The sequence below is a fragment of the Rousettus aegyptiacus genome, unplaced genomic scaffold, assembly GCF_014176215.1.
Source record: "Rousettus aegyptiacus isolate mRouAeg1 unplaced genomic scaffold, mRouAeg1.p scaffold_m13_p_3, whole genome shotgun sequence".
NCBI lineage: Eukaryota > Metazoa > Chordata > Mammalia > Chiroptera > Pteropodidae > Rousettus > Rousettus aegyptiacus.
The window spans coordinates 31,508,948-31,520,718 of NW_023416306.1; the positions used below are offsets into that span (position 1 = coordinate 31,508,948).

General features: G+C 46.5%; 1 pseudogene; it reads right to left on the reverse strand.

Annotated features, from left to right (window-relative positions):
• Positions 1 to 5,969: 5,969 nt before the first annotated feature.
• On the reverse strand, positions 5,970 to 6,088 carry LOC118601300 (annotated as a pseudogene).
• Positions 6,089 to 11,771: the final 5,683 nt, after the last annotated feature.

Sequence of the window (11,771 nt, forward strand, 5' to 3'; positions counted from 1 at the left end):
TCACTTCTAGGATGGGAGCCAAGGTCCCATTCTGGGAAGGCAAAGCATAGTCATCAAAGCAGAAGGGATTCAGGTTAGACTACAGGTGGGGCAGGTGAAGGTAGATGGTAGATGGTAGATGGCGAGGGAAGATGAAGTGCTTCTTGATTTGGGCTGCTTCCCAGGAGGAAAGGGAAAATCCATACCGTCCAGCACCTCCCTGGGAGAGAGGGCTGTCTTGTTAGAAAGGATAAGATAACCTGGGGAACAAGTTAGCCTGTAGCCCTCAGACAGGGTTTGAGGAATTCACAGCTAAAGAAGCAGCCCTGGGACATCTAAGGTTGGGTCAGTCACCTCTCAGCCCTGGACTTCAGTTGTTCCTCTATGTAATGGGGAGAATCTCCTTGGTCCTTGCCTACCAAAGACCAAGCACTCCCTGACATGGCCATTGAAGATGAGGGAGTCCTCCTTGTAAGTTACTCCTGAAGTCCTGGGGAGCTAAGAGAACACAGCTGAAATTTGAGCTGAGTAGGGTAGAGATGGGGGAGCCTGGACTTGTTGGGGGCAGAGTAGCCTTTAGGATGCAAGTAGCCTGATCAGACATCCCTACCTGAAGGTCTCTATGATAATTAGGGAATATTCTGATCCTGCCTTCCCAGACATTATTAGCCCTGGTTTAAGCTCCTCTCATTAGACTCCCACTTCCCTAATCCTGTCTCTTTGTCCCGCATATCTCCACAAGGCTTTTCAGTCTATTTCATAACACAAATATTCACGGAGTTCCTTCTATCTGCCAGGCATTTTCTAAGCCCTGGGGATGGAGAGGTGAACAAGATTGTTGGTCTTTGTGTTTCCTCTGAGGGAAAACAGGCAAGCAAATAAGTGAGGTAGCTTAATTCTTACTGGCTCTGAAAGAGAAAAGCCCAAACAGCTATGGGAACCTGTAGAAAGTGCCACATCCAGCCTTGGAAAGGTCAGGGCAGAGGTAACGTGGATGCTGAGTCTGGAAGAGTCAGTTGGCATTGGCCAGAGAGGCCGTGAGGGATGACAGAGGCTCTGGAGCCATCCCAACAGGCTTGCAGGAGCCAAGTAAGTTTCAAAAATTTTCCAAACTGTTAATTAAACACAGCCATTATTAAGCATTGAATTATATAAATGTGTAATTATATACATTATTTTTAAAACAAAGGTAATAAATAATCAAACTCATCACTTCTTATTTGTTATGACATTTTATTGTTATCTATGCCCTTAAAGTCACTTACATCTATTGAGCCTTTAAGGTGGAGAAACTGTATAATGGTGTGCTGTTGCTCATTGCTACCCAACTTCCTGTTCAGTGACGTCACATTGATAGTTTGAAATAGGCCTTCGCGGCAGTGTTTACATTGTTGAAATTGACCAACACTACAACGCAGGGCTTCATTTATTGTTTTGATTGATTTCATGAATGAAGCGTTGACAAACGATAGCCTGTAGGCCAAAGCCAGCCTGGGAGCTAAAAATGGTTTTTATATTTTTCAATGGTTGGAAAAAATCATAAGAAAGAATATTTCATGACATGTGGAAGCGATAAAGAATTTGAATTTTAGTGTCCACGAATAAAGTCGTGCTGGAATAGAGCCGTCTGTTTACATATTGTCTACAGCTGCTCTCATGCTGCAGTGGCAGAGCTGAGTATTTGCAACAGAGACTGTATGGCCTGCAAAACCTAAGATATTTATTAATATTTGACCCATAACAAAAAAGTTGATCGACCCTTGCTCTAGACTTAAGAAAGTGATGGAGAAAACGTTAATAACGCAGATTAAACTTAAAAGTTTGTCATGTCTGTAGCCATTACATTGTGAATAGCACACAACCTTGAGGAAACATTCTTTCAATATTTGGAAACTATCATCAAATCCAGCAAAAGAGGTCACATATCAGTGACGAATGAGTGAGGTTTCGACTCATGTCTTCATTCTTTTACTTTTATCTTACTCTTTTAATGTAAATGAAACTATCATTATCCAACACAAACATTTATGTTGGAACTATACTTGTTAGTTAATGATGTGAATGACTTTTTGTGGAATTGGATAGTAACCAAGAATTTATTCATAGTCTGATTTTGTCAAGTCCTGGATGCATTGCAATCACAGGTTGGCTACAGATATAAGGATCGGCAAAGATCAAAGCAAGCATTCTACAGAACAGTTTGTGCTGCAGAATTCGCAATTAAAGAGCACGGTACATTTTAGTATTAATATATATAAATATGTATTTAAATATGTATATTTAGTATTGGTAAGTTGTGTGCTATTTTACGACTTCGTATCAGTAAATTTAGAATAAACTTATGTATATATGTATATGTGTGTGTGTGTGTGTATATATAGATACACACACACACACACACACATACACACATACATACTCATTTTTTCCAGAGAGCTAGTTGTTAAGCGTTTGCCAGTACATGGGACAGAGGGTTCTAGGTGAAGAGGGTCCAGGGGGTCCTGGGGGTTCAAGAAAAAACGAGAGGAGAGGTGGCGAGGCTGGAGCACTGGGGCAGATGTGAAGGGCCTTGTGAGCACAGATAGGGAGCCAGACGCTACCCTGAGGGCCATGAGAAACCATGGAAGGATTCTGAATACTGGAGAGACCCCATCGGACCTGTGTTTAGAAGATCGCATTGACAGATGTGCAAAGATTGGCTTGTTAGGGACAGATTATAAGACAGTGAATTAGTGGAGGGAAAGGGAGCAGTAGTAGCAAACTCTTAGGAGCACTTACCATAGGCCAGGGCCACTCCTCAGCACTCCGTGTGTGTTATTAGCTCATTTAGTATTCACAAGAACTTCACGAGGTAGATAGATACTCATATATCCTTTTTCCAGATGAAGAAACTGAGGCACAGAGAGGTTAAATCATGAGTAAGCAGTAGAGCTTGGATTTGAACCCAACAATTTGGCTTCAGAGGCCACACTCTTAACCACTGTATGTTCTATTTTCGGACTAGAAAGATAGTGAGACTTTGAGTGTTGTTTCTTAATTTTAATGCATGTACATTTGATCATGTATTGACAGATATGCCTGGCATATAGTAAAAGTTTTAGGACATTCTTCAGATCCAGCAGGACTTGACTCAGTAATGATGGGGTATGAGGAGCCAGGGGTAGGTGGGCTTTACTAGCTTCCTTCATCAAATGGATAACACACTCACCTGACCACTCTGGCCTTCTGGTTCTCTGTTTGTAGACTGCCCCTCCATTCTTAGGGAGCTCCCAGTCTTGGGTACAAACTCCTAAGCAGGAATACACTGTTGCAAGAGGAAGATAAGAGGGAACAGAGCCTGTCTGGGCCCAGAGTGGGGCTCTTGGCTCAAGTGTATGCAAGCTAAGAGTGGGGAGAAGTGTGAATTATCGTTGATAGAAGAGCTTCCATGGAGGGGGTACAGATAGGAGGCATAGGGTTTGGACAGGGGAGAGGAGAGAGGATGGGTAATGCTTACCATCCCAGTTTTTCCCCTAGGGCATCTGTATTTAACAGCAAAAGTTTGATGGCAGCCCTCAAGGTAGAGTGACAGACAACAGCTCAGCTGAATATATATATATGTATGTGTGTATATATATATATATATATATATGTGTGTATGTGTGTGTGTGTATATGCATATGTATGAGTATGTATATATGAAATTGAAAAGAATAGAGGTGCCTTTCTGTCATGAGTCCTATGTGAGGGTATGGGCAGGAGGTAATAGGATTGAAGGGGAGGGTTGGGGTGTGCTGGAAGATGGTGGTAGGGCGGGCCCCACGCAGGGTGTTGGTTCCCTGAGGCGACAACTGTCAGCTTGGGGCTTCCCATTGTTCTGGCTCAGCAGATCCCATGGATTAGCAGGTGAGTCACCCCTCATATGGCCCTGGTAGAATGGAGAACCTGTGTGTTCGTCTATATGGGGTATGTGTACATGCTGTGTTATATGCCTGAGTCTGAGATGCGTGCCCCCATGTCTAACTGTGCATACAGGCTGGGAAAGTCCCTGTGCACACAGCCCATGTGGGATGTGCAAAGACATGGGCCCCAGATATGGAGGGTGTGTGTGGTATGAGGTAGAGGTAGTATGGGTGAACACACAGCTCTCCCCAAGGCACACGTGCATGAGTGCAGGTATCTCTCTGAAGGAGGGATGCAGCTTTGGAGATGGCTGAGCCAAGAGAGGAGGAGGCCTGGGTGGGTGGCAGGCGAAGAGGGCTCCCTGATGACAGCTCATCCTCCCCAACAAGGGCTTGGCTGGACCAGCTGGCAGAGCTGGGAGCTCTAAGCCCATAGTGATGGCAGCGGTTTTTCTAAGCTTATCCTTTAAGCTCCTGGTTGCAGGCCAAGGTGGCTCCCCATCTTAACTCTGAGAAGGCATACACACCCCACAGGACACACAGGCAGGCCAAGAGCAGTGAGTGTGGTGGGTGGGCATCGAGCCAGAGCTTTCTCTCACCCCCTCTGCAGGTGGGAAGGACATTAGAGTCCAGGTGGTGTCTGGCCTGGTGGGATATGAGGACTGCACATCAGCTCCAAGTTGCCTCTGCTTTGTGTGGCACTGTGTGCACTGGCACACTGTGTGCATGGACACTCATGTCTGGGTGTGCTGGCTCCTGCCACAGCATCCAGGGCCTGCAGCAGGGCCTTCCCATCATGCTCCAAGATCTGAGAGATGCTTAAAATAGGGCACAGAGCCTGGGTTAGGAGCCAGCAAGACTGGGTTCTACTCCAGGCTCTCACTTAGTGACTTTGGAGATGTTCCTTTACCTTCTCTGGGGCTCGACTGTCTTACTGTAAAATGTGAAGGGGCCAATAATTCCTGGAGGGCCACCTCCAAGGCTTTTGGAGAACAGATTCTCATGGGGGTGTTGGGAAAGGCAGGCGGCTTGGTGCTAGGGGCCTCACATGAGGAATGGCAGTGTCCCAAGTTGCTCGGTTGGACCAGGGGTTAAAAGCAGGTAACAATCTCCAGAGAACTTGCACTCTGACCTACAAGGGGTGTTCAAGTTACCTGAAGAAGTTAGGCATTTAGAATTCTGGGGCTGAGCTTCAAAACAAATTACATTACAGGCCAAGACCTGCCTGAAGTGAAAAGCTCAGAAAGTCTGTCCACCCATCCCTGCCTCCTCCCAACCCTGCTTGCCTGCTGGGGGTGAGCAGCAGTGTCCCTCAGACTGAGGTTGGGAACCAGCTCACAGCTTTCCTGGTCTCTCATTCCAAACCCCTGCCCCTGCCTCCACAACCCCAGCTCGCTATCTCTCAGATTCACACTTTCCCAGGTTCAGAGTTTTTATCCAGGAGGTTGTAGGCTTAGCCTAAGCAAACAGACAGCACCAAAGTCAACAAAACAAGAAAGGAAAGTAGCACAGGTGACGTGAAAAGAAAACTTGGAAGCCACAGTGAAGGTGTATGGGCTGGGCTGCATAAAGCCATGTGTCTCCCCTCAGAAAAGGACCCTGCGGCTAAGGCTGGCCCTGCCAGTCTCTTGTGGGGAATCAGGAGGAGGGGGCTCGTGGGTAGTGCCTCTAGCGGGCTCAGGCCAAAGGAGTCAGGTTAGACCGGCAACAGGGGGCGCTAGTGCCCAGTCGTTTGAGTGCTGTTAATAGGATGTGGTTGGGACAGGGGCAGGGGAGGTGTTTGGACACCCCGTCCCCATCTCACTGAAGCCCTAGGCTGTTTGCCTCCGCTGCTGTGGTAAGCAAGCGAGAGGCTAACTGGAGTCCAGGGTTGTGGGTGGGAGCAGTTAAGGCAAGAGTAAACAGGCAGGAACAAGGGCAGGAGTAGAGAGCTCTGGGTTCTCTGCTAGACCCTGGCTGTTCACGTCAGGGCTTCGGGGCTTGGGGCCATGAATGCCGGGGATGCCCAAATCCCCACTCACACACAGGCGTAGTCGCCATCCCTGATAACTTAGTTCTCGCCCACTCAGGGAAGTGGGAGCTCAATTCTCTCAATATACATTTTTTTAACGCCTACAGCAGCTGGTCTTCCTAGGTGGTCTCCCATCCAAGTACTAACCAGACCTGACCCTGCTTAGCTTCCGAGATCAGACGAGATGGGGCATGTTCAGGGTGGCATGGCCATAGACCTCTCATTATATATTTATTATGCATCTGCTATGCACAATATACTATACAGGCCAGGACGTCCCCAGGAAAGTGCCTGTCCAACGCCTTGTCACAGGTGGATCGCCCAGCCACTAGGTGAGCCTGCTGTTTGTTGGCTGAGCTGGCGATTGCAGCTGCCTGGGGCAGCCCCGCCCCCAGGCGGGAACCAATCAGAGTGAAGACCCGTTAGCTGAGTGGCCAGTTTGCAACGCGAAGGGCTAGAAGATCAGGCTCACAAGGCTGGAGTGGCTCTTGGTCTGAGTGGAAGTCCATGGGCTTCGGTCTTGTTGTCTGTGGAATGAGCATACACTCCACCTCCAGTTCTATCTGGCTCTGGCGTCAAGCAAGACTTGGTTAGGGCAGGAGGGGTGGGGTCCAGGGTCCCCTTCCTCAAATAGACATCCTCTCCACCACAGTGTTTACTCTCCACCAGGCACTCCCTACGCCCCTTACCATTCTCTCAACAATCCTTCCAGGTGAAGATTAGTATCTCCATCTCACAGTTGAAGACACCCAGTTAAATATCTTGCTCAAAGTTACCTAATGCCAATTAAGAGACTGAACTGGATTCAAGCTCAGGTTTGCCTGGCTATAAAGCCTGAGCTATAAACCATAGCTCACCACCTGAATGGGGCAGTCCTCCCTGAATAGTCAAACCCCAAACAAGCCCCAGATTCAGACTTCTGGTCACCACCTCACGCTTTTATCCTCCTGCGAAGCCTCCCTGATCCTGACTCCCTTTTTGTTCTGATTAACCCGGTATCAGAGACTCCACTATTATCAGATCTTTCTTTTCTGTGGGTTAAGAAATTGCTGCTCAGAGTGTCTCCTTTAAAATACTTTAGTGTGAAAAGATTTTAAAATTGATTTAGGCAAAAATCAAAGGATGGAACCAGAAGGTGAATGGCTGACGGCAAACTCGACAATGGAGGGATCAGGCTGCCACCCTCTGAACCACTGATTGTGCCTCTGGATGAGTTGCAAGAGGAAGCGCACAGCACTATTCACAAACGATTCCCCCTCCCCCCCACCAAAATCGAACCTAAATAAAATCTTACCATCAGAGCTAACTTCCTGTATATTCTAAGAAATGCAAGGGATGGAGGAAAAGTTAAATGACACCATAAGGAACCAAACAGACAAATCCAGAACATGGACTCCTGTAGAACGACATTTACTCAAATCAGTGACATGAACAAATACGGGGAGAAAAGGGAACTAACAGCTCACATTTAAGAGAGCATTTAACTCAATGTAATGTGTGAACTGTTTGGATCCTGCCTCAAACCAACCAACAAATTAATGCAAAAAGGCATTTTGAAACGATTGTGGATACTCAATAATTCCACGGGAGCATATCGTGATTACATAAGAAATTGTTCATATATTTTAGAGAATATTGAAGAATGTAGGCGTGAAATGACATAATGGCTGGAATTTAAAATACTTCATAAAAAAAGAAGAAAGAAAAAAGACTGATGAAACCCGAGTGGATAGATTTGGGAGAAGTTTGGATAAAGTCGGGTTGGAGCAGGCGAAGGTAGATATGTCCATTAAACTTACGAGAAAGAACAGCAGTGATGTTGGATCGTTTGCTCTGGAACAGTGGAGTGAGATCTGGGCTGGCAATAGGACTGGAGAGATGGCAGTGTTTGTGCAGTCAGAGAGGACGTCAGGGATGTGCAGGGCCAACTTCTCTAGATATAATGTCGTCTAAGATGTTCTATTTAAAGGCCCACAAAAAATGTTTTGTTTTAACATAAGAAAAAAAATGAACTCGTAGGTTCAAGAAAATGTTTTCATATACAGTGTTAATATGTTGGTCTTTATATCAACACAGTTGTAATACATAATTTTTATTTGATTTTTTTGAGGAGGAGGGGGCCCATAAAGGCAAAAGTGGCAAGGGCCGTGAAAGTCAGAAGCAGCGCTAGGGTGGGAGGAGACTGCCCAGACGCAAAGTGTGAGGGAGGCTAGAAGCCATTAAGCCTGCGCCATGGGGAACAACCTCACTGGTGGTCGTCATCCTCCTTCCATGCTCCACCCTTGTCGCGTACAGAGGTGCATTAGAGTATCCTCGACTGACTCACCGTGGGCCTTGGGCTGTGCCCAGAGCAGAAGAGACTGTGTCTGCCTGCCCAGCCCAATCTGGCACAGCCTGCACCCAGGTAATGGTTTGGGTGTGGAAGGACCCTCCACTGACACTGGGAGAGGCTCGGGAACCGGGAAGGCCCCACCCTACTCAGGGTCCCAGTGTTCCACCTAGCCTTCCTGGTTGAGGCTCAACGCCTGTGGGTGCCCATGCCCCAGTCCTTGCCCACACAGACCTCTGTACAGTCCCTTTGTGCAATCACCATGTTTCTGGAAAGCTGTAAATAAAATCCCACCCTCCCACAGGGTGGCATGCTTTTCTACTGAAGTCGGTACACTGTTTCCCCTAGGTCTCTACTTCGTGTTTACTCAATGGAACATCTGTGTTTGGAGAAGCCTTGAGATTTAGGCAAAAACAAGGGACCAGGGAGGTATCGCAGGGAGTCACTGGCCTTGTCCCTCTGGAGAGAGGAAGGGAGGCTGCCCCACTCGGGAGCCCTCGGTGTGAGTGGCAATCACATCACACTGGAGCTGCTGGGCCACCGGACCTGCCTACTTTCTCAGGCTGAGCAAGAGAGTGGAGAGAGAGTAGTTTGCCCTGGGGTTACTGAAATGGGCTCCTTGCCCACGCCAAGCCCCCTGTTTTAAGCCCATAGAACCTGACCAGATCAGATAGGGCACGTTTTTGCAGTGAGCTGCCCACTGACTGGGACCATGCTGACGCAGGCAGGAAAATATTAACCCAGTGGAATGGGCACATACGCATATGTGGAAGAATCTCTGTGTGTGTGTGTGTGTGTGTGTGTGTGTGTGTGTGTGTGTGTGTGTGAAAGAGAGAGAGAGACAGAAGAGAGCAAAAGCCTGCAGAGAGGTTTTCACAGGTAAGATCAGATGCATATACGCACATGCACACACACACCTACCCATTCACACATATACATGTTTACATACAGACATATACAGACACAAACGCTTCTCACACATACGAATTCCTTCAGTGTCATCTCCCAACTGTGTTGATGAAACTGCCATCTCCAGGAAGTCTCCCCTGACAGTTCCAGCTCATAGTAGAAAGGGATAGGCCTGATACCTGATGCCAAATTGGGCAGCCTAACATGAGCGTTAGAGTGGAGCAAGGCTGGGTTTGAATTCTGGTTCCTTACATACAGGATGTTTGCCCTTGGGAAACTGGCTGTGCCTCCTGACCTTGTCTGCTCTAGTATCTGTCCACTCTGTCCTGGAGGTCCGGGCATGACTCTGAGAATGAAGGATAAGAGCTTGGGCTGAGGGGAGAGGGGGATCTGGTCATTGCAGAGTGTCAAGGTTAAAATCATCCTGGGTCCTGCCTTTGCCCCCACCCATCCCCAGTCTAGCCACTTAGCCCCCACTTCTCTTACCTGGGGGGACCTGATCTTGGGCAAGTTGCTACCTTGCTCCTGAGTTATACGAAGGATTCTAGGTCACAAAAGAGTCTGAAAAATCCCAAGTCTAATAAAATCATTTGCTTGAAAGCAGTTTACATGATAGGTAAGTTAATTAAACAGCATGTTAGTTGAAACAAATTAGCTGAAATGATTAGCTTTTTATATATCACCACTTTGGGGGGCATTTTGGGAAAGTTTAGATTAGTTTTAACATATTTGAACATTTTTCTTCAGTTTGATTTTTTAAAATTTCTATTTGCACGTTCATTCCTAATTGGGTTTCAGCCAATTGTGTCTGTCCTGTGATGTTCATAATAGAGGAGTTGCAGAACTTTAAACTGAAAGCGATTCTGTGCTGTACAGCCACATACATGATGCGGATGTGAACTTACTGGCATGAAAAGATGCTCTCAGTAAATGTTTGTGTGAACAAAGTACTGTACAAAACTTTACAAAGCTTTTATTCCACTTATTGTTGACAAAATGGGGAAGGACATGTATATGTGTATACAGGAAAAAAGGATTAGAAGGAAACCTACTAAAATGTTAGTAGTAGTCATCATGGAATCAGGACTTGCCATGTCTTTTAAGGTTCTTTTGACTTGTTTGTATTTTAGGTAATACATAGATAAAAGGATCTGAGATTTTAAAATTTGTTTTCTATTTTAAAAATTTCCACTTCAATGATAGACAGTTGTATCTGCTCAACTTGCTGGCTATGTGTTCATAAATATTTAAATTTTCAGTTAGGTTGAACATTAATATATCCCCATTCACCAGTTCACATTGTAAGAATTTTAGTGTAGTGAGTAAGAAATGGGAGGTTGATGAGCACTGGGTTATTTCCAAACTTTCATTAGCAAAAATAGTGTACTACAGAGAAAATGAGAATGAAAAAATCGAACAACTTCTGAAAGAGGGACTAACAGCCTGAAAAAACATCAAATTTTGCAAAAACTGCCCCGGTAGCACACTAAAATTACCATTTCACTTTCAACCTATTTATCATTTCAACCAAATTAGTCTTTGATTTAATGGTCTGTTGCTGCCTTCATAAACCTTTTCCTGGGCCCTGTCCGGATACCAAAAGTAGATGGTTGGGAGGACCACACATCTGTCAACATCTTTTACAGACTAGGAAACAGGCCTAGGGGCAGGGACTGAGCCAAGGTTATGCAGCAAATTTGATGCCCAGCCAGGACTCAAACCCAGGTCAGTGTGCAAGGCATCTAGAGGGGACTTTATTCTCTGCAACTCAGAGCTAGGACACCAGTTAAATTTGAATTTCAGAGAAACAATGGATAGTGTTTTAGTATAAATATGTCCCAAATATTGCACATAATTGTTTCTCTGAAATTCGAATTTAATTTAGCCTCTTGTATTTTATCTGGTGGCTCTATTCAGACCCTACCCTGTGAAAACAGGACCCTAGGGATCCCCTCCATGCCCTCTATCATCCCTATTGGCCCTGGATATCCCCCCAGGCTCTGTCTAGACCCAACTCTGACACAAACGCCCGGCCTCGTGGTCCCTTTATCTGCCTCTCCTCGTTCCACAGGTGAACTTTCTGTCTCCTCAGCCACCACTTCTTTAGTGCTGTGGCTACCCTCCAACCTACCAGCTCATCAAGGCTGGCCCCACCTCACACCCAACTCTGGGCTCACAGCCCCTCCAAGCTCCTGATGGTCTGTTGGCAGCCTAGTGTCTGGGTTTCCATTTCCCTCATCAGCTGCTATTCCCCAGTCACCCTTCTGTCCCCAGAATCCTGCCCCTCTCCTTTGCCTCACTCCTTCGTGCTTCCTGGCAATTCCATTGACTCCCAGGTGAATGCACAGGTACTGATATCTCCTGTTCTCTCTGCAGGTGGACCCCTCTCCCAAGCCCAGGCCCAATTGTGCCTCTGCCTAGTGGATGCTCCAGGGCTTCGAAGACCCCAGATGGCCTACTTCACTCTCCTTTTTGCTTAAAACCCTTCAAGGGCTCCTCAGGCACTTAGAATAAAGTCTGATCCTGTGTATTGGGAGACAAAGTCCTTCATGGTCTTCCCCTGCCCACTTCTCCAGCCCTCTGCAAGCCACTTAGAGTTCCCAGAATTCATTAGATTTTCTCACAATCCCACCGGGGTCCAAATGGCTTCAAAATGTGAGCC